This window comes from Dipteris shenzhenensis, chromosome 12 (genome assembly GCF_047967505.1).
Source record: "Dipteris shenzhenensis isolate YYH24624 ecotype China chromosome 12, Dip_SZ_1.0, whole genome shotgun sequence".
NCBI lineage: Eukaryota > Viridiplantae > Streptophyta > Polypodiopsida > Gleicheniales > Dipteridaceae > Dipteris > Dipteris shenzhenensis.
Genome location: NC_141607.1, coordinates 15,934,559 through 15,957,160, shown reverse-complemented (window position 1 = coordinate 15,957,160; position 22,602 = coordinate 15,934,559).

Genomic DNA, 22,602 nt, shown 5'->3' with positions numbered 1-22,602 from the left:
CAAGGTCAACAATACTGATCTAACGAGTATGCTTCACATTTTGGTCATGCAAACAAACTTTACTACGAGTAAGATACTATGACCTTACCTTTAAATCGGGATGTGGTAGATACACACGTGGTATTCAGCTCTACGAATTAAAGACACCCAAGCATGTAATCTCTCACTCACGGAGTGGAACCTCCCCTCCTCCTCGTCTGCTTATCCTCTCGTTTCCTCGACTCTTTATCCCTTAATCTTTCCTTCGTGCTGCCTCTAGGTTGCTTGATTTCCTTAGTTCCCTCATGTCTTTCCTAGTAATTTCATCCCGTAAGAGCTTTTTCTGGTGACATTGTCTTCATCCAATAATCAACCTCCACATGTCCGAAATGGGTAAGAGAACTAAAAAGTCTTCTTTCCAAGACAGTGATCCACACACACAGACCTATGTTACGTAGCTTGGAAGAAATCTTTCGATGACTTGCAAGGGATATTTCAAGGGTTATTCAAGCTTTGAGGGAAATCCCAGAGGAGGCAATTTTCCCCCAAAATCAAAATGGCGAGCGGCGGAAGCCATCATTTTGATTTTTGGGAAATGCCTCTGTTGGGCATTTCCCGAGAGTGGAGGGCTGAAGAGAGATAAGTGACAAGTAGGCGATCTTCCAAGTGACAGTTTTGATTTTCCCACTAATTATTTTTTTTGGCCCTGCAAGGGTCTTAGGAAAGGGTGGTATTTTTGGGCTTGGGTTGGCAAAATGGGTATTTCTTTGGTATTGGTCAAAGTTTGAGTAGTTAGTCGAATCCCTAGGGTTGGTCGAGGGTTAGTTGGGTGGTTAGTGGTGTTTTCAATATGGGAGCTTTTCCTATATAGCAACTTTCCTATCCAAAAACTTTCCTATAGGAGTTTTTCCTATACAACAACTTTCCTCTAGAAGAACTTTCTAGTAGTAAGTTTCCTACATAACCTTTCTTGCATTTAACGAAAGCAGTAGTGACTCGTGATGCAACAGTAGCTCAAATCAAAGATCAAAAGCAGAGGAAGCTTGATCGAGGGAACTGAGGTGCAAATTTGAAAGTTGCTTCTTCAATCTTGAGAGAAAGAAGGGCAAGAGAGACGAAGGGAAAGCCAGAAATCAAACAGCTAGTTCCAAAAGAGACTTGCAGTCAAGATATTCCTTTTGAACACTCGTCTATCTAAATCTCCTCGATTCGGGTTAGCGGTAAATGAAGGCGATGAGAAAGGAAGAATGCCCATGCACCTATGTGCATGGAGAGGAATGACATGGACTCTAGACTTTTTGCCATTCCCTCGCTTTGAATTTGGTGTTCAAAATACAAACGACATTCTCCACATTAAAGCTAAGGCTACGATTGAATCATAGGTCTCTACAGTAATAATCTTTTGATTGTGTAAAATGCATACTCAGCAAAGTCTTACTAATTCTTTCACACCAAGGTCTAGGAGCTTGCTTTAGCCCATATAGTGCCTTCCTCAATTTACACACATGCATTGGGTAGTTAGGGTGCACATACCCCTCCGGTTGTCGATATAAACTTCCACATGTAAGGTTCCATTTAGAAACGTGTTTTGACATCCATTTGCCAAAGATTCCATCCATGTATGCTTGCCAATGCAATTACTAGTCTTATGATTGTCATTTTGACAACGGGGTTGAAGGTCTCATCATAGTCAAGCCCATGCCTTTGTGCATACGCTTTTGCAACTTATCTTGCTTTATCCTCTCCATGGTGCCATCCGACTTACACTTCACTTTATACACCCATTTGCAACAAATAGAATTCTTACCTTTAGGTAGTTTCTCAAGCCTCAAAGTATCATTCTTGACTATGGCATCCATCTCCTCATTCATAGCTTCTCTCGGATTTGAATTTTTTATTGCTTCTTCAAAATAAGTGGGCTCCACATGTTGTACTCTTGCAGTCATATAAGCATAATGCATCCTCATGTATATCAATCTATCCATGAGGTGCTTAACCCTTTTCGATCTCCTCAATGGTTGTGCACTTGACACTTGTTTTTTAGCATGTGGTGGTGACACATATTTTGTTGCATTCTTGATATCCTAAGATTAAACAAGCTGTAAATAACTTTCTTCATCTCCATGTTCTTCTTTTATCGTTTCATCAACCTCAATCTTTTCCTTCCCTTTATTTGCATGATTATTCACCCTAAGTCTTCCACTCCAAGGGTTAACACTATCCACACTTTCCTCATGCTATGATGAGCCTAATTTAACCTTACTTGAAGGACCTACTTGATGTAATTCAGCTTTATCATCCTTTGGCATGTATGTATCTTCAACCACAATTGCGTTGGGCTGATACCATGACTCAAACTAACTATACTTGACATCCTTGCTCTCATACACATGCCTTGTGCTTGGATCATAGCGCTTATACACTTTCCTTTCTGTGGGATATCCAAAAAAACATACACTTCACTGCTCTTCGTTCAAAATTTCTTCCTTACCTCACTAGGCACATGGACATAACAAACACATCCAAATACTTTCAAGTATGCCAAAGTTGGCTTGTGTCCATGAGCTTCTCATATGGAGTCATACCATGGATAGCATCTATAGGAGATTTATTCATTATGTGTACATCTGTGTGGATTGCTTCAGGCCAATATGTCAAAGGCATATGCATCTCATCCATCCTAGCCCTAGCCATATCTCCAAACACTCCATTTTTTCTTTCTACAATTGCATTTTGTTGTGGAGTATACCTATAAGTGATCCACCTTTTAATGCCTTGATCATACAAGTAATCAGCAAACTCATAAGACATATTTCACCACCATTATCTGTGTGAAGGCATTTAATGCATCAATCAAGCTCTTTCTCAACCATCTTCTTGTATTGGCAAAATACGTTGAATGCATCTCTTTTCCTTCAAAAAATATACCCACGTAATACAACTAAAATCATCTATATTGAAAATAGTTACATACTAATGCGACATTGGTAGTATTAGAAAATTGGTATTATAGTGTGGCTTTGTAATAGTCCACTAATGTACTAGAGTAAGCAATGAGTGTTATGGAGGAAAATAATTTTCTAGTAGTACTAGTAGGATACTTGTGTAGTAGAATGGGGTCTATTTATTACTCATAGGTGGTAGTTGTAACTTCTTTGGTAGAAAACCGGTTCTATTTTAAGGTTACAATGGTACAATTGTAAACTTAAAGTTGTGTGCTAAAATGCAAATGTACTTTAATAATATAATGTACTTGTATGGAAATATGGGAATATTTTGGTATTATTCTAGTTGGATACTTGAGTGGTAGGATGCCACATATAACATTGGTATTATATCGGTAGCATGCAAGTAGTTATTTCTTGTGGCAATGACTTTATGCAATTTTTTAGTAGGAACCAGTTTGTTACTAAGGTTAGAATAGTAGCACAAGAATACCGATATGATAGTAAGATTATGTGCTAGCATGAAAATGAATTTTGATAATCTTAAGGCCTTCCAATGGAAATATGGCTATGAGCATCCTCCTCTCTCGTATCACGGTCATCATCCTCCATAAGCTCCATATTAGTAAATGTACAATACATCACTTTGGAACGTGGTGTAATAGGTATGACATGCCACCATCTATTATTATCCACCATTGGTTGATAGATAACCTAATTTAAACACAAATACAATCATGTTATTTTCCTCATTGAAGGTATCAAATATTTAAAAGTGAGTATTTTTATATGTGAGTACAATACATGTTCACATTGTTGTGGTAGTACTAGTGTGTCCTTCTTACTTTGCTAAAACTTTGTGGAGTCAATAGTTACAAAGCCACTTGCATGGCGTTTGATTGTTGCATTAGGGCCTCTTTCCACCACATCCTTAAACCACTTTACATCCAAAACATACACAAAGAAGTGTCGAAAATCAAGCTTAATAATATCTTGGATTATGCCACCATAATCATCCATGGCTTCATTGGCTCCCTCAAAGCTAGCAATGATGCCGCAATCTTGTGTGTTTCTCTTATCATCAATCCGTTGTGTTCAAAAATGCTTGCCCTCACACCATATAGCATTGAACATAGTACACTACACCAAGACAAAATCAATTAAATAAGCAATCTAAATTATTGAAAGCTCCTAAATTATGCATAACATTCTATATACCGACCTTGCTCATGCATCCCCTAGCATACTCCCATTATTCCATTGTGATATGCATCCCCTCGTCTCTCTCTGCTCTCTCCATTTCGTCAAGTAGCCAATCCACATGAATATCCTTTGGAAGTGCTCTTAGATACTGAGGGTATGGCACACAAGATCCGTGGTGTGTACGAAATAGGGCCCTTTCTTCTTGTCTTTGCATCCTCATATCTTGTCACCCATCTTTGCATCACATCACTATTAAGCATGCAATAGAGGTTGATATTATTAAGCAACTTCATGTCTATTACTTTACTGCGTCCTTTCCCTTGAGACACAATAGAGGTCATCCTTAGGTCTTCATCATCTCTCCATAGTCGTGGGAGAGAGCTATCCACATCAACAAGAAACTCAGAAATATATACAAGGGATTCTTGTACCAACCAACCCTCAGCCATGCTACCTTCGGGCCTCGCATTTTGTCTCACGAAACCCTTCAAGGTCTTCATGAAGCGCTCGAGGAAGAACAACCATCATGCATGTACAATACCGCATATAGCAATCTCATCCACCAAATGCACTATGAGATGTAGTTGGCTTGTGAGAATAGAACGTGGAAATGTCTCTTCCACTAAACAAGCCACCTCCACTAACATAACTCGAGCATTCTCAAGCGTGGTAAGATCTATTTCCTTTGAGCTCACATACCTAGAAAGGAAAAAGTACGCAATATTAGCAATATGAACACCTTGCATCCTGTAAAGTACCTCACAAGCTCGCCCATCTTGTAAATACAATATTCACATTTTGTATCCTGTAAAGTACCTCACAAGCTTGCCCATCTTGTAAATACAATCCTTCATGTCCTTTGATGCACTAGTGGGTAGTATGAACTAAACACATGAGGAATGGTTGATTAGTTGCTTCTAATTCACTCACAAATTTGGAAGGAAAATTATATTGTGCAGATAAAATACTTACTTGGAGCATCTTGTGCCAATCATGAGATTTCAAGCCATATAATTGCTCTACACCTCTTTTCTTGCTCTTTGTGAAGGCCCCCTTCAAACACCTCATGCATCCAGTGGGAGTACGAATGGTAGTGATAGCGTGCTTCACCGCCACCATCTCTAGCTTTGATAACCTCCACGGTTATGAGGTAAAAAAACAAGCCCATTTGGTCTCTCTTGTGGCCAAACTTCATGCATCCTCCCTGTGGTGCGTGGATCCTTTCTTATGCCTATGGAATCTTGTGTCCCATTCAAATGTTCCCAAATGGTAGATGCCACATTCTTGAAGATATGCATGGGATCAAGCAAGTGATTGATCTTGAGGTGGGATCAATATGGTAAACGATAAAAGATGGAGTATCTAAACAAAAGAAAAGAGAAAAATATCAGAGAGGCGATGGGGCCTTAAACTTTGTAGAGTGGCAGAGGATTAGAGTTGTTGGTTGTTTGGGGCGGACTTGGACCAACAACTCCAAGCTTCTCTGTATGGACAAGATCACTCTAGGTGGCATCTCTGTTTATGGGAGGGCAGACCCATCCGCAAGGTGCAGTGGGTTCTGGGAGTGAGGTTCTAGCCATCCAGGGTAGGGCACACGGAGCAGGTGGCGGAGACGCCCTTCTTGTCCTACACCACTTGTAGTGGTAGATGGCTTCAGATAGATGAGGCAGAATAGGCTCCTTCACATGAGAGGCACTTGCTAAAGCAACATATGTCACTTGAGGTCCTTCCCAAGCTTTGGGCCCGCCTTTGGACTAGTCTCCGCCCAAGGAAGATATCCTATTTCTTCTTGGCTAGTAGCTGATGGAGGGCTTCCAATAGGACCATAGCTAGAGCAGATGAGAGATGGGGCCTGTCATTGTCGTGATGCCGGGGACCTCGAGATTATAGCTCACTACCTAGGGAGTTGTCCAAAGTCTCAAAGGATCTGGCAGTGCTCCCTCAAGAGGATGGTTGCCAAGATGCGGTGTACCCGCCAAGACTTCACTTGGGACGTGGCAGCTTGGTTGACAAAGGGAAGACATGCTTTCCGCATTGAGATGGTGTTGGAAGGGTCACGTCCCCATCTGTAAGCCCCCAAATGAGGAGAGCATGGGGGAAGGAGACCTAGGGCAGGACATGCCCAAAGGAGAGAGAGTGGGGGCTGCCACATGGGCAGCACCCACAAGAGCACAATGATGTTGAGGTATCCCGGAGGTAGATGTGCAGCATATGGCAGGCTCATCATGCCAAGTGGTGGAGGAGTCATGGAACCGTCCCAAAATCTCATCCAATCTCCCGCAGTGGGTGATTGTGGGGGGACTTCATTCCAAGAGCGACATATCTAGGATGATCAGGCGGGAGAAATCGATGGTGATTCTCATAGATGACCGTTTGCCCATGAGGCACTCTGCCCATGAGGCAACTAGCGAAGGACCACAAACAGGACATGCATGGTAACCCAATGTAGTGAGACCTAAACAATAGATGCAATTAAGAGTTGAAGGTGGGTTTAGGATGCCACATCGGTTGCCTACTCATAATTAAAAGTGCAATGCTTACTTGAACACTCGCCATAGCCTAGGAAGTCATGCATTGTCCACATCAAGACTGCTTTGTAGTTGAAGTCTCATGATGAGGGAGGCCTGCTCACATCATGCACCTCGATACCTCTCCAAAGTATCTCTAGCTCGTCAATCAAAGGCTCCAAATAAACATCAGGATTTTTGACTTTATGTTTCCCTAGAATTAGAAGGGATAACATAACATGTCCTTTCTTAATAGCTATAGAGGGTGGAAGATTATAATTCACCAATACCACTGGCCATACACTATAAGAGGTGCTTTTGAGACCAAATGGGTTCACACCGTCCATACCCATTCCAAGTCTCAAGCTCCTAGGTTCTTCCTTGAAGCTTGGCCATGTGTCTTCAATATGCTTCCACGCAGAAGCGTCTGCGGGAGTTCTCCACTTGCCATCGGTTGATCGATGGGAGGAATGCCATGATATGAGCTCTGCAATGGATTTGCACTTGAACGTATGTTGGATGCGAGGGATTATGGGAAAATGTCGCAGAACCTCGAGGCACATCCAAAGTTTTGAGATCTGCTCTATATCTTGCCTCTCTACAAGTAGGACACTCTCTTGCATCCTTATGTGGTCCACGAAACAGAACGCAATCATTGACGCATGCATGGATGCGCTTGTAATCTAATCCTCCAAGAGAGGTCACATGTTGCCTTGCCATATCTCTTGAGGTCGGTAATTTATTCTCCCTTGGAAACATTTTACATAATAGCCTGCACATGAAGACCATAAATGAGGAAAAGCATTCGAGTAATTGACCCACTAGCATAATTCACCATGTTTGCAAAATAGACTCTAAAGCTTACTTGAGCAATGCATTCAAACTTGCATTGCTCCATCCATAGATGGTCTGCAAGTTTAGTAACTCAAGGGAGGCACGTAGAATAGAGAATGTGCACCCCTCAAACAGTGGAGTCAATGCTGCGGTAAAAAGATCATCTTGCTCCATGCTATCATCCCTCCCTTCAGATTAATGGACATATAAATCCCGCACCATATCATCAAACACCTCCTCCTCCATGGCCTCATGAGGTAATGGCGGAGGGCTACTATCACCATCACTCCATGCATCCGTAACAGTCCCTCCTGAAGATCCCACCTCATATCACCGACGCTTCACCTCCTCACGATGAGCATAGGACAACATATGCGAGTGTGACACTGCATCCTGTATCAAATTAAAACGAGATCATAACTCAAACACATGAACACCATAAGTATCTCAATCAACCTTAACTCTTTAACACTTACCATATTTACGGTTGCATCCCATTCTCCATACTTTGAGACGTGATTGAGTGTAATTCTGCATGCACGATACATGTTTCCTCGATCGACCACACATACATTTGACTTTTTGCTCCAATCATATTTTGTGATGGTGGATACGGAGGGATTCATCCTCACTGGAGCTACTTGTTGAAGATGAAGACATCCTACAAATAAACAACCCAAACATTTTGCTCTTGCATGAGTTGTAAATGTTAAAAAACTCTGTGGCACGTCTGTACTGTGGTGCGTGTCTATAGGCATGTCTAAAATGTACTGTAGATGCATTGATAGACATGCATTTAGATGCATGTTTAGATGCACTTTTAGACGTGCATATAGACACGTAGATTGCGAGCTGAGAACCTAATTTCAGTGCGCTTGCTTTTCTTCACATACTTTTAATGTCGCGTGGCTTGCTTTGCTATTCACAAACACAGCTTCAGGCATCCACACTTATCTCCAAGCACCCACACTCATCTACAAGCTTACACAATCATCCCCAAGCACACAAGAGAAGAGGGTGAATAAGGAAGAGAAGAAAGAGAAGCAAAGGGTGAAGAAAGAAGAGAGGAAAGAGAAGTAGCTTTGAAGAAGGACAAGAAGCTTCCATACCTCTATCCAAGATAAGTCTCTTGACGGTTGATCTTCTTTGAAAGTGCTCTCTTTGGATTCGTCCTTTGTCGTATGCAGGAACGAATGTTTTTGGTACTAGTGTTGTTTTTTTGTGTCGGGCGCATGTCCTTTTCAGGTTCTAAAAAAAGTGTTTTTGTTAGAGCGTGTCTAATAGTGCGTCTAACAGCGCATCTATATTTGAAAACAGACAACTGCGCCTATAGATGAGTTATTAGACGTGGATATAAACGCTTTGCATCGATAGTCTTAGATTTCTTCGTTTTCCTTCCCTTCCCCTTCTCCTTCCACTTCCAAGAAAAAGATTTTATATTGAATGATGGAAATAAATGATTGCATGAATGAAGAAAAGTGATTCTCTCTTATCTCCTCTCTTTCCTTCTCTTTTCGTCTCTTTTCTCATCTCTTTCCTTCTCTCTTTTTCTCTCTTTCCCTCGTCTCTTTTCTCCTCTCTTTCCTTCTCTCTTTTTCTCTCTTTTTCCTTCTCTCTTTTATCCTCTCTTTCCTTCTCTTTCCGTGATAATTTCCTCTCTTATCTCCTTTCTTTTTCTCTCTTTTTTTCCTCTCTTTTCCTCTCCTTTCTCCTCTCTTTCTTTCTCTCTTTTTCTCTTTTTTATCCTCACCTTTTTTCTCTTTTTCCTTTTCTCTTTCCTTCTCTTTTCGTGGTAATTTTCCTCTCTTATCTCCTCTCTTTTTCTCTCTTTTTTTCTCCTCTATTTTCCTTTCTTTTCTCCTCTCTTTCCTTCTCTCTTTTTCTCTCTTTTATCCCCACTTTTTCTCTCTTTTTTTCCTCTCTTTTCCTCTCCTTTCTCCTCTCTTTTACCCCCACTTTTTCTCTCTTTTTTTCTCCTCTCTTTTCCTCTCTTTTTTTCCTCTCTTTTCTTCTCCTTTCTCCTCTCTTTCCTTCTCTCTTTTTCTCTCTTTTATCCTCACCTTTTCTCTCTTTTTCTTTCTCTCTTTGTTTCTTTGTACTAACCCCTCCACAAATTGTGTCATCTTGCAGCTTAATATCGTGGGCAGGTACCCTACTTCTGTCGAGACAGCCTACCACTACCACCATCGTAGAGGAGATACATGGAGGCACTTCTATGATGACGGGTTGATTACTAAGGAGCAGTATATCCGAGCTACTAGAGCGCCCCCCCAAATATTTGAAAGTAATTAAATAATGTCAATATTGTAAGTAAAGATTTGATTTTTCATACATTGATACATGTCCCTCGTTTACAGGGCCCTGTAGAAGAAGATGAGGAAGAAGATGAGGAAGAAGGAGGCGCAGAAAGGGGAAAGAAGGGAGCGAGGATGTGGAGAACTTAGATTAGTCGTAGAAGTAGTGTTAGCTACTCTTTTTTGTACTTAAAGCCACTAGCTTGGCTTCGTGTCTCTCTTGTATATACACTCCTCTTATTTTTTATACTTGAAGCCACAGGATGTGGCTTGGCTTCATGCTATATGTACATACAAGCACTTTTTGAGCTATGAATTAATATACACTCTTTTTATTTTTTGGCTTTCAATTTTGTTGTGCAACATTCTATCAATTAATGCCTTGTGAACTAAACATTTTAGGTTGTAATGTTTTATTCGGAATTGTAATCGTTGGCTATCAACATGCTTGCAAGAGTGCTAATTAAAATGCAGTTGGTTATAAGAATTGAATTGCACAATGTGGAAATGGGATTCTTGTAACCACATATCTTACACAACATACACAGCATTCTATTCAAGCACACAAAATTCTGCTTTTATTAACAAAAAATATTATGTAGAGCATCTATCAGAGCGTCTATAAACATGTCTATTTACACATCTCTTTGTTTAAGAGGGCGTCTATTTGCATGTCTATAGATGCATCTACAAATGTGTCTATATACACGTCTCTCTGTTTTTTTTTTTAATTTCTAGCGGAGCATCTATTTGTGCATCTATAGGCATGTCTGTCTGTTATATAGATGCACCTTTAGATGCGGGCCTGCAGACATGCAAATAGATGCGTAAATAGATGCACCCATAAGTTTTTTTTTAAGTTATGAAAATGCGTCTGTGTGTGCATCTATAGGTGCTTTGTCTTGTTGTGATGTGGAACATGTTTGGCTTTGATCACGGGAAGTGTGAGCAGGATGGTGCAAGAGCTATCATTAAAAGAGCATTGACTCAAGAGAAACTCAAGGAGGATGGTATAAAGTTGCAATATGCCACAATGTTGTGAGGTTTTTGAAGGCGAGGTTGTGCTATGGAGCTAAAGAATCATATGCTTCCACGGCTCATGAAGTAACCAAAGTATTTTGAGAAATAAAAGTGGGTGATGAGAGAAAAGAGAAAATCTAGGATTACAAGGTTTGAGGATGAGAGTCACGTTCATTGTATTTGGTTTCTAGGGTTTGGTATCATCATGAAATGACTCTAACAACCAAGAGATTATCATGCTTTTGTAGGCTTACATGCAACAACTTTGGAGGAGATGTACCAATCAATCACATGTAGCCAGTTGGAATTACGTCAAGATCAACCATTGGTAGAGGGTAGTCTTGCTAATAATTTTGATGAGGACATCATTGATGATGTGACATATGAGATCATCATGAACAATTAGTGACTCCTTGTTGGTTGGTCATAATTTTCAGTGAGTGCAAAAAAGGACAATGCAGGGAAGGTTAACTTTTGCATCATTAAGTGCATAAAAGAGAAGAAAATTGCCAAGGGAGTTGCACAAGATGTCTAGGAGACATCATTGCTTGAGGCTCCTTCATAGTAAAAGGTCTTGTTTATGCAAGATGGGATGACTATACCTATGAATTATTGCATACCAACGAGATTTGTTTATATACTTACATCTAGTTCAAGCCATCAAGTTCCCAATAGTCCAACATAAAATTAACAACAAGTGATTGTTTAACTATCACCCGAGGTCTATGAATGCATGCATAATAGGATGTTATAAACTTTAGAGGAATCCCAACACTTGTCTCCATACCATGTAAATCTATTGTGTTTGTCATTTTTTGTCAATGTCTTTAAGTGAATAAAAGTCTCATTGGTACTGTCTTGGTAGCATTGATAAGAAACTCAAACTTTTCTTACACCTTTTTTTTGTGTGTGAAACCAGTGCTCCATTAAGGAATGTATTGTTTCTTTCTCTATCCATATGTTTTCTCATGAAAATACCTCATTAAAGAATGTGGTGCCATAGAATATGGGATGGGAACCTGCTACTTCATTAAGTAATGTATTGTTGATAAAGTAGGGCTAAGTTTTAGCTATCTGTGCTAGTATTGGAACAATCTATATACATTTCCCCCCTTTTTCAACCCTTTCTATAGTTTCACGAGGAATAAGTTTTCTAACCTACCTATCAAAATTGATGAGGAAAGGGCACCAGATAGAGGATGGCTGAGGTACAAGAAGATATAGAGTGCATGCTTCATGTGCTAGATAGGTACACTTTTTATAGTACTTTAAGGAGCAAAAATCTAGCAACCAGATAGTCTGAGAGGTTTGTCAGGAAACAGAGCTGATAGCATTCTTCCTAAGGATCTAAATGAAGATGTAACAATTTTTGCAATGCACTTTTCATGTTGATCTCATTGCATAGGTTGTAACCATCATGATGGATGGAATGAGATCAACATGAAAAGGGGATCATGAACAATGTTTATGTCCACAAAAGTGTCTTGGAATGTCAATTTGAGTAGTACTACTATGTAGGTAGTAGGAGAATAGTTTTCCCCAAGTTGGACCAAATCTTTCCTAGAGAAAGAAGGAGAATTGTCTTCTCATAAGATAAATAGTAAATCAAAGTAAGATATCCTCTTTCCCCCTATAATCATAGCTGTTTGAGATAAAAATGAACCTCCAAGCAAGCATTCGCATGAAGATGCATACCTCTAAAATCAAAACACGAAATTGAAACATTTGGCAACTACAATAAGATTAATATTTTAAGAGTATGTATCCTTTTGTTATTTTTGGATGGCTAATATAGTCGATAGGTTTAAGAGTTAAAAGAAACTCCATCATAAGTACGAATAATAGAGCACTTAAAGGAATGAAAGCTAGGTATCCAACCAGTAGAAACTAGTGAAATTGGCACCAACCAGAGGAGATAGTCACTGTTGCCATGACAAAAACCAGAAGCACTTTGATCTGCACGAGAGCCCCCCCCCTGGCCAAAGATAAACACTTACAAGCTCATACACAGAGGAACTATTCCTGCAACCAGAAACCAATCTCTAAACCTCACGAGTCATCAGCACAAATCCAAAAAAGGATGTAGAAACTACGAGTCATTAGTGATTAAGAAGGAGAATTTACTGCTTAGGACACCCTTAAACTCAAGGCAAAAAAAATGTTGACACTTTCATCTAACATTACTAAGGATGAGCTACCAAAATAACAAGAGCACCACATGAAGCTAAAAAAGTCAAAACAAGAGAAGCTACCAACCTTGGAATTAAGTCAACATTAACCTACCCTCATATAAATCTATATATGTATATATATATATATATATATATATGCATATAAATTTATCTAAGAATATATAAGTATACATAAATACATAGCTATATATATGCCAATATAACCACCACATCTTAAGAAAGCCCCAAAAAAATGTAGCAGTACTCAGTAGAGTCCACCAGAGATGATGAGCCTAAAGGATCTCCCACCATTGAAACAATCTGTCTTAGGCAAGCCTCAACTGATGGTTGAACGGATGCAGACTCAAAAGAAGGTGATGTTAAGATAAATCACACCAAAACATCATCATGCTTCATGCACGATCATTAGGGGAGGGAGAGAATGGTGGGTAGCTACCTATTAAACATTGGTCAAAAACTTTAAAGAAGTCTTAACTAAAATATCAAACTTAAAACATAAAAATCCTTCTAACCTCGATTGAAAATGGTAACCCACTACAACATCAAGCCATTGAAAACGTGGCATTAGCCTTCTATTCTAATTTTTTAATACACAAATTAACTCGACATGCAAAAATGCAAATCTAGGTATTAGTGCAATATCCATCTATTGAATCGACACTATCACTTAACAAAATATTCATCATCTCCAACTCTTATGGCATCATATTTGAAAGATTAACTAAAGACTTACACTATCATGAAATACTCATAAGAACTATTGAGATCCCAATGCTATGACCTAATTATCATTAGCCTCTCAATGAAACATGAAGCCGACAAAAAACACGGACGAAGAACTCCTCGACAAATTCTTTGACTCAAAACTTATGTAATATTCTATATATATATAATAATAATATATATATATAATAACAACAATTAATATTCTATTCACTCCTAAACACAAACATCATCTATGTGTGTAAATAATATATGTATATATTGAAAAAATACACTTAAATCGAGAGGTCGAAAAAGTCTGAACTGAAGGAATTATAGTACTGAAAATAAAAGTAAAGAGAATCAAACAAATTAAGAGGAACAAGAACTCCAAACATAAGTATAGTGAGGAAATCGTAACCATATCCAAACCACATAATGTGCATTAGTAATGTGGATAAGGATTATGTTTTGTAGATGTATGTTCATCAAAATTGTATTTGATATGTGATCTACATTAATTGTTTTAGGGAATAAACAAAAAGAAATTGTTCACAATGGATGTCATGAGAAATTAATCCATCATCGATTTGATAAGCACGAAATTTTGTAGAGCTTTGCAAAAATCCATAGGGTGGAGTTCGATCCCTCATATGCTATGACACACACTTGGTCATGGTCTTTTGTATTTGTATTGAAGGACCCACGTTTTTTCTACATACCATCTTGAAGTTAGTAGTATCCTGTTATGTCTTTTCAATTTTGATCTTGGCATGTGTGTGTGTGTGTGGATTAAAAAGTCCCATAAATAATTGAGCCATACAATTAATTCCATCCATTGGATAAAAAGTTAAAAAAGGGAAACATATAAGGAAAAAATGTTTGAGAAATCTAAGTTGGAAAATGCAACTACAGTTTGTAAAAATTTCAATCAAAATTAAGAATTTTTAATAATATTGAGTTTGACAAACATAATATTGAAAAAAGATGTCGAATCCTCAGGCAATCCAGGTTCCGAGGTCGGGGTCCACTTACGTGCCACCATCCAAACAAACTAGGTTTTAGAACATCATAGTTATGTTTGGGTAGACAGGTAATGCATGTTTTCCTCCGCTTGTTATCGCTTTACCTAGTAATATAGACAATCGTGGGTGGCAAAGTAGAGAAGGAGCACCCCTAAATTTGTGGAAGCCTCCTTTGCATGCCACGTGGCAACCTCCCAGCTCCCTCTCCACTCAATCTCCTCTTGCCACATTGTTTTCACAGACAACTAAATTCAATCCACCTATGGTACTAGTATAAAGTGGTGGATGATTATTCAAGATCTCATAAAATAAGCTTTCACTCTGACTTCTCCTTGTCAGAGTCTTCCTCATTGCTTGGCACAAACCCTTCTTCAAAAATAAAATAGATAGATAGAAGATAGAAGACAACTAAGAACGTGCCCTAAAACTATGAATGTTCAATGGCATGACCAATCTATGACGGATTAGGGACCTAGGTCTCAAGGTTAGGATTGTGGGTTGCTTTTATTTCGAGGAACACAATTTTAGGTTTTATATACAAATCTAACTATTTAAATACTTTGAAGGTATGTTTTGAATTGGTTCTCATTGAAGCGTTAGCATTGTTGTTGAGAAGAACATTTTACGTAGAATTGCATGCATGTTTATGTGTACTACATTTATGTATGTATCTTTTAAATATGACAATGAAAATGGACTAATTGCATTAACGGGAAAGTTTGTACAAGTCGGTGAATCCCTGTTTATAAAGGAAACCAACAGTGGGCACTTTTGTAGAAATGACTTTGTGGAAACTTTATGGAAGTTGATAAGTCTTGGTGGCAAGCATCACTTTTATTGAAGAGGGGAGTCTGCCTACCTGCCACCATCCAATAAGAAAACATAGTGAGAACCAACTTAACTTTGATTGGGAAGTCAGGTGTCATAAACGCCCCTCCCTTGTTATCGGGGTCACAATAAAATAGAAGCTTAACCACCACAAACTTAAACAACTTGATGTGGAATTATAATTGAAAAAAAGTTATGGAGTGGGGTGAAACCTCTTGAGGGAGAGGGGCGTTGTGATAATATTATTTAACAAAAGTAATAAGACCATTGAGGGTGGAATATTGTATGAGGGAGATTATGAAGGGAAATATTTAAAGGGAGTTGTTAAAGAGAAGATATAAAGGAGGTAAATTCTTAGTAGATAGAGAAGGGAGAGAGTAAAAAAAGGTTTATAGATTATGGAGAGGGGTGAGCCTTTTGAAGTAAACATGGTGAGTTTTATAAAAGGGAAATTTGATTGAAAAGATTAAGGGGGTATTTTGTATTTATATTTTATAAAAAAGGAAAGAATAGAAGAAAATCTAAAAGGGCGAATAAATAGAAAGACAAAGGGAGGAAGAAGGGGGGGGGGGGGAGAGTATGTATATATAGAGGGGGGAAAAAGGGGGGGAAGTTTAGATAAAATTTATGAGGAAGATGAAAACAAATAAGAGGGGGGGGGGGGGGAAGGGGGGGAGTTAGATAAAATTATTAAGGAAGATATAAACAAATAAGAGGGAGGGGGGGGACTCGAAAGAGAAATTAAAGAGAGGTAGATATATATAAAGAGAGTTCCATTTTGACGAAGAGGTTGAGAGGGGTCTGAGGCTCAAGCCTCAAGGTTCGAATTGAAAAAGCAAAGGAGCTCAATTAAGCAACCAAGATGGGGGGAGGCACGAAAGGCAAGGAGCTACAAGAGGCTTTGGATTTATGGAGAAGAGGTTAGCGCTCAAGACCTGGCAAGAGAGTGAAGGAGCCGGCAGAGAAGTACACAGAACACAGATCGAGCAAACTCGGCGTTGATGCATGGAACCGCACGATGGGTGGGATATATGCCAGTATGAGTGGATAGAGGCAAGTAGGGGCTGTGAGGGAGTGAACAAGGGAGGCAATAGGCTACAAAGGAGCATGGAGGTTAAGCAATTAATGGCATGAGGTCACCTTGAGGCACAACCGGGTGAAGGGCCAACAACAGTTGAGTACTAAAGAGGCTGCTTAAGGACACACGGGTGGGTGAGGGGCTAGCTTAGCTAAACGCTACAAAGTGCAGAGGTTGCAGTAGGTGGAGCAAAGAGGAGTGAAGGAGTGCAGAGGCGGGCAATAGGAATAGACATGGGTGGAGGGTAGTACCTCCTTAAATAAGTGTGAGGATTAGGGAGTCACGAAAATTTGAAGGGCTAGGGAGTCAGGCGTGGGTGCCTCAGAGCAGTAGGTGGGTAGCAAGGGGTCACAATAATGGTGGGGTTTAATGAGAGGGAGTAGGCGGGGAGGTCGAAGGGGCATGGAAACCAAAGGTCGAGGGGGTCAAAGAAGTAAGTGTGGAAGAAATTGAGTGCAGTAGAGCCCAAGGGGGGTTAATTAAAAGGTTAAGGGGGGGATTAAACTAAAAAAGGGTTAAGTTGGTAGGATAGGAATTAGTTTGGGGTAGTTAGGGAAGGTTAGAGTGCGAGTTGGTTAGGGAGAGAAGGGGGGTTTAGTTAATGAGAGCAAAGTTAGGAAAAATTTAAGAGAAAATGAAAAATGAAAAATTAAGGAAGTATTAGTAAGATAGATAATGAGGTTTGGGAGGGAAATAAAGAAATATGAGGTTTGAGAGAGAAATGAAGAGACAATAGAGAGAGAGAGAGAGAGAGAAATGAGGTTAGGGAGAGAAATGAAGAGACAATAGAGAGAGAGAGAGAGAAATGAAGAGACAATGAAGGGACAATAGAGAGAGAGAGAGAGAGAGAGAGAGAGAGAGAGAGAGAGAAACGGTAGAGAGAGGCAGGGAGAGGGTAGAGAGAGAGAGAGAGAGAGAGAGAGAGAGATTAGGAAAAACAAGGGAGATTGAGAAAAAAATACGGAGAAAATTAGAGACAAATTAAGGGGAGAATAAGGGAGTTTGAGGAAAAAGAAATTAGGGAAATTAAGGGGGGGGTTGTCGAGGGGAGATCTATGAGTAAGTGGAGAAACCAATGGAGGAAGGGATAGTAAGTGTGTGTGTGTGTGTGTCCATACATATATACATGTATAGTTTTAGAAGATTGCAAAAGTATGCCAAAATATTTGAATGCAGTTATACCAAAAGTTGTGAGGACCGCATGCCATTGTTCAATCTTCTTGTAGTGGGTGTATCCCACAATTAATGCATTCCATGGTACAATTTCTCTTATGGGGGATGCATCAAAGAATTTTTGGGACTCAACTATGCTCCCACATTTTTCATACATGCCAATGAGACTACTTGCTACTATGATAGCATTGGTCTTAAAAGCAACCTTACTAAGTTGAGAATGGACCTCATTTTTTACATCTAGAGCTACTATGTTGCAACAACTTTCAAAATGGTAACAAATGTAAAGCTACTTGGTGATAGGCCTTGTTCTTGCATTTGCACATAAAGGCTAAAAGCATACCTGCTTGCTTCATACCCCAAGATCAATGTACTCCATGCACATTTATAAAGATTCTTGTCCTTTATACCCCAAGATAAATGTACTCCATGTAATCACATGGCAATGAGGCAATTAATTAAAGACACATTGGCATACATGTCTACTAAAGTGGTTCCCACAAATAAAGCAAACTCCAAGCCAATCTAATTGGAGTTGAGTTCTCTACCTTTCACTAAATATCTTGTTTTTCAAACTTCTTATCAAAACTCGCTTCCACTCTTCCAATACTGAGGCTATTGCGAGCCTTCAACGCACTAATGAATGTTTGAGCATTCTATTGGATGCCTTCTCATTGCATTTGAGCATACAAAATCCAAAGCTAGTACACCTTCAATGCACTAACAAATGTTTAGTTATTCGGATGCACACTTTCCTCGCACATCCGTGTAGATGCCTCCAAATCCAAGTCACTCTTAACTTGCTTGGCATAAAACTCCAACCTCCCCGACCCCCCCTCCTTTCTCCTCTTCCCAAGATCATGGTGGCAGTCCATGTATTCCACATAATAATGAGGCGATTCATCAAAGACATGTTGTGCATCCTCCAAGTTCCCACATTTCGCACACATATTGACCAAGATATTTTAGACAAATGGCATGTAACTCAAATCCACTCTTATTAGTTGTGAGTAGATGACATAACCTTTCTCCATACATCCTCCTTTTTTTGAATTTCTCATCTCCTCTTCTAGTCCTACCAAGGTACTACAAACTTTTAAGTGCATTGACAAATGCTAGATGGTCTAGTGCGACACCTTCATGGTACATCCACACACATACCATCTCATTGTTGAGCATACTCTAGAATCGAGGCATTCCAAGAAACCACTGTATGATGAGACAATGAAAGACCTACAAATTTGATTCCTTGGGTAGATTGAGAAAAGCAACCCAGACGTTCAGCCTCATTGGGTTGCTAACTCGCCCTCGTCAACTTTGTGCACCTTTGAACGACATGCAAAGTATCTTGAAAAGAAGAAATGAAGGGAAGAGGAGAGATTAACCTCTCTAAATTAGTAGTGACAACAATGAATGAGTTGGGACATCTTGTAGAGAGGTGGAAATTTTTCTTAGCCACTACAGAGAGCAGCAACCGTGTGTAAAACCCCAACCTTCTAGAGGTCCAGATCATTCAGTAGGTGCCCTTGCAATCCTTAGCCATTCCATTTCCCCCATCGCCAATCCTCTCTCAACCTCATCTTCTCCATAGTTTTGCCGCCCTGCCACCCTACTTCCTCTTCCTCTCTCGATCCATCTTCATCTCCCTTCCAACTCCCACTACTTGCTCACATTGGCCTTTGCCTTTACTGCTCTCAAATTCAGCCTTTTTATCTGGACCTCTACCCTTTGTGTTTGGACTTCATGCCAGCTGGACTTGCCATTCATCTTCCTGATTAATAGATTATAGAAATGTGAGAGTTGCCTCAAGAGTTTGGCCTTGATGATAAATAGATCTACATCTATGGCCTTGGACGTCAAGGGAAGCCTCTTGGAATGTAAGGCTAACAAAATCACCATGAAGAGCTCAGGATCTCAATCGAAAAGCACTTTGAACTGCTTGGCGGGTTCTTTTCACTTTCCATATCTTTTCCTCTCTTCCTGCTACTCTCCCCCTCCCCCCTGAGCTCCATCGACTCCACTCCTCTCCCTCTAGAGAGATTGCATTCAAAAAAGAGGGTGGGGGGGAGAGATTGCTTTTATTTGTAACACAGGGGGAGGATCACCTCGCCTTAGAAATTCTAATGGAGCAATTAAAAATGTACGATGCAGGGGGAGGAGGATTAGAAAGGATCGTTGATAATGTGAGCGGTCAGTCGCTTATCCTCTCTCTCTGTTTTGCAGCAACCACACCCACTCTATCTCCTAGATTGCAATCCCCTACAGATTGAAAGTGTAACTGCTGATCTCAAATCAAATGCCACCCACATTTAGCTTGATGCGAGGTAGAGAATTTGCAAGCGAGTTATGAGATGGATTGGCTGGGATGTCTTCTATATTGTGATTTGAGTGAGTAGCTGCTTCAAGCTCTCATGTTGGATCTGCAAGGGTTAGAGCCAATGAACCTACCACACCACAGACTTACTTACAGAATTGAGGAAAGTTGAAATGGGATGTGCAGGGGTTGTTGGAGATAAGCACAGCCGAACCAGTGATGTTGCGCTAAAGGAGATGTCATGTTACTGCCTTCCCACTATCATGAGTAGAAGCATGCCTCTGAGACTCTCAAGGGTAGGTTTCCCCTAACCACCTCTAGATCGAGATCCTATGAAGTCGGCTTGGAGGTTTGGCTTAGGCAATATGTTTGTAGCCTCAAAGGAGCGAGAGGCTAGGGAGTCTAAGAAGAAGAATGTCGATGGATGACTATCAGTTCTTTACCCTCAATCCAAAGTTGGAGGACAAGAAGCTTGAGGAAGTCCTGGTCAGGTGGATGGGAGAATAATGCACAAGGCAAAGAGAGGGGAGGGTCGTTTAGCTAGGTCTCCTAGCAGGTTTTTGATCATATGGAAGAGTGTCTCGCAGTCTTGGGGAGGGACAAGGAGGGCCAGTTTCATGGCTAGATAGAGGAGGAGAGGAGAGGAGAGAGGGGGAGGGGCGAAGAAGAGGAGGGGGGGGGGTAGATAGGGGAGCACGAGGAGGGGATGGAGGAAGGCCAACTTGAAAATAGGTTGCAGTGTATGCAAGCCTTCTCCCAAAGCTATGTCAGTGCATGGGAGGTTCAAATTTATTGCTCTTTGATACTTCCCTCCACTCTCCACCAGCTTTCCTTATGTAGCTCATAGTCGCATGACACGTGGCACCCTCTAGGCTCTCTCCACTCAATGGCATGTGCCATAGAACTTTCCTTAATATAGTAAGAAGTGAATAAAAGTGGATCTATATGATAAGTGTCAAAATAAAAAATAATGATGGATGTGAATTAATTGTATGGCACTAGCCTGACCAAAGGGTAGTTGGGAAATCAAAGTGTGTGTTTAGATTAAAAACTCCAATCAATAATTGAGCATACAATCAATTCCATCAATTATATAAAAAGTTAAAAAAGGGAAACATATAAGGAAAAAATGTTTGAGACATCTAAGTTGAAAAATGCAACTAGAGTTTGTAAAAATTTTGATCAAAATTAAGAATTTTGTATAATATTGAGTTTAACAAACATAATATTGAAAAAAGATGTTGAATCCTCCAGCAGTGCAGGTTCCAAGGTCGAGCTTCACTTACCTGCGACCACCAAACAAACTAGGTTTTAAAACGTCATAGTTACGTTTGGCTAGACAGGTAATGCGTATTTTTCCTGGCTTATTATTGATTTACCTAGGAATATAGACAACCATATGGATTCTTAGATAATTCTAAAAACAAATTTAGCCACAACTGAAGTTTAAGTTATAAGTGGAGTAAGGAGTGAATGAGTGCATGGGTTATGAAGGGATTAGAGGAGGTATGGGATGATTAGTGGGATTGGTATGTGGGGTGGTTAAAAAGAAAGTGTAAAGGGAAAATTTTGCCGGGTTACATAAAAGAATAATTCATAGTTGGGGAAGTTTTCATGTGTGTGTGTGTGTGTGTAAAGGAGGTGTAAAGAAATAAGGGTGTAATACTTATTTTAATGTTCTACCTTCCATGGTCTTAATGTTTTTTAATTGAAAATTTACTTGCCTTATTTGTTTATTTTATTTGGTTACCCTTTTATTTAATTCATATCCTAACCCAATGCTTAAATTATTGATTAGCATTACCCTCTTCATTCCTCTATCCCTTCCTACCCTATTAAAATAAAGTGGTTGAACTTTGCTTCATAGCTTTGCATCAACTTCCCCCCTTTTTTATCTTCTTTATAAATCTTCCTCATTAATTTTTCTTTATAATACTCCAAAATTCTTTGCCTCTTACGATACCCTTTCCTTAAGCACACGCCTACTCTAGTCTTTCTCACAATCATAGTTTCACATTAAAGCTTTGTAAGTTTGTAGTAAAGTGGCTATTTTTTATTGTGACCTCGATAGGGAGGGTTTTTTTTATGACACTTGTCTTCCCAACTAAGATTTAAGTTCGTTCTCACCACATTTTTCTTGTTGGATGGTGGCAAGTATACGGACTCCCCTCTTCAATAAAAGAGGTGCTTGCTACTATAGCCAAATAGTTATGCATTCTACTCACCTTTTGCAAATTTCCCACCTCTTGATTTTTTAGTAGGGTCTCACCCACATGTTGATAATATTTGTTAATTTAATATAGTGGTTTTCTCTTTGTGTTCAATACCACTATGAAATCGGGTTTTGTCGAGTCTTCCACACACACACACACACACACCTTCTCTTTCTAAAATATTTTCCAACTTGTTAAATTATTGTCCTTAACCTTGGGCGTGGACTACCCCCCATGATTAATTATTGTATTTAATTTTTTCTTATTTATTTTGTGGTAATAAAACAATTAAATA